A 1,867-nucleotide genomic window follows, 5' to 3' on the forward strand; every position below is an offset into this window, starting at 1 on the left:
CCTCCTCGAGGCCGCATTTACCCTCTCTTGGTTTCAGAGACAGCTGCCATGGCCGAGTACATTGCTGAAAATTTGGCCAAAGGGTTTATCCGGCCATCCCCTTAACCTGCCGGAGCATGTTTTTTCTTTGTAGGTAAGAAGGACGGGGGTCTTAGACCTTGCATTGACTACTGGGGACTCAATCAAATCACCATTAAAAACTGGTATCCCTTGCCACTTTTCACCGATATCTTCGATAAGGTTCATGGCTCATTTCTTCACTAAACTGGATCCTCTTGGAGCTTACAATCTAATTTGCATCAAGGCAGGGGATGAATAGAAAACTGCATTTTATACAAGTGATGGTCACTTTGAATACCTTGTGATGATTTGTAATGCACCAGCAGTATTCCAGGGCTATGTAATCGAGATATTCTGAAATATTCTCTATAAATTTGTGATAGTCTACTTAGATGACATTCTAATTTTTTTTACAGAGAATCTACAGATGCATCAATGTCATGTGCGAGAGGTTTTGTCACGCCTCTGGAACCACTGCCTCTTTGGAAAACTTTGCAAATGTTTCTTTGAACAATCATTGCCATTCTTGGGTCATATGATCTCTGGGAATTCTCTTCGGATGAATCCTGACAAGCTAAGGGCCATTTCTGAATGGCCCCAGCCTTGTTTGCTAAAAGCCACTCAGTGATTCCTAGGGTTATTGAACTATTACAGAAGGTTAATTCCAAATTTCTCCATTTTGGCCCTCACCAAGAAAGGAGCTAATCCTTCCCGTTGGTCTGATCCAGCTGTGCAAGCATTTAAAAAATTAAAAACAGCATTCTCTACAGCACCAATCCTCCACCAACCACAGCTTGATAAGCCCTTTATTCTGGAGGTTGATGCCTCTTCAGTTGGAGTAGGAGCAGTACTCTCCCAAACTGCAAAAGATGGGAAGACTCATCCATTCGGGTTCTTCTCACGTAAATTTTCTCCTGCTGAAAAAAATTACGCCATTGGAGATCAAGAGTTACTGATGATGCACCTGGCACTGAAGGAATGGTTTGAAAAAACGGGGGGGTTGGTACCGCACAGAACCATATATTATTACGGCATTAATTTACAACCAACCATATTGCATTTTGTATTTAGAGATTGTGACATAACATGTTGTTGGTGGTGCTCCCAAAGCAAAAAAATACAACATGTACAAAAAACAAATAGCCAAGAAGGGCTAGTTGTTGGGGCACTCTTAAATCAAATTTAATAAAATTTTACCTTTATTAATAATTATTAAAAAGCTGCGGATCTCCTCATTTTAATAGAATAAATGGATACGGCGAAATAAACATTCAAATAATTCTGGGTAATTATGCTCCTATAAGTTCTAGATTATTTATTCACATCATACAGGAGTTTTGTACCCGTGGTGATCCTGAAATCAACATAAACCAAATCAAATGTAATCACTTATGTCCCTGCTATTATACACTTAGTCCCGTTCTGCTCCTAAATATTACCTACAACACCCAATATTCCTTGGTGGTCTCCCATCCAAGTACTAATCAGGCCCAATACTGTATAGCTTCCAAGATCAGACGAGATTGGGCATAGTCAGTAAGGTATGGTTGTAGGACTATATACACAGGAGATTGGGGGTCCTGGTGTAATATAGTTAGGGGCATTATGTAGGACTAGCTCAGTATGAGAAGTCCGCTTTGATTAAACAATGGACATAAATTCCAAGCAAAGTATTGCACCAGAATACTCTGATTAATGTATAAATTGGTTTATGTTACCTTCTAAAGTATGTATATCATATTCATATAGCCATATAAACAGATAATCTAAATGCAGGTATAAGCAATGTCAGTCTAATAGTGCCTGG

General features: G+C 39.3%; 1 pseudogene; it reads right to left on the minus strand.

Moving 5' to 3' along the window:
• Positions 1-1,496: 1,496 nt before the first annotated feature.
• LOC148502606 (5S ribosomal RNA) lies at positions 1,497-1,615 on the minus strand (annotated as a pseudogene).
• Between the last annotated feature and the right edge of the window lie 252 nt (positions 1,616-1,867).

The sequence above is a fragment of the Taudactylus pleione genome, unplaced genomic scaffold, assembly GCF_031769625.1.
Source record: "Taudactylus pleione unplaced genomic scaffold, aTauple2 ptg000489l, whole genome shotgun sequence".
Lineage (NCBI taxonomy): Eukaryota > Metazoa > Chordata > Amphibia > Anura > Myobatrachidae > Taudactylus > Taudactylus pleione.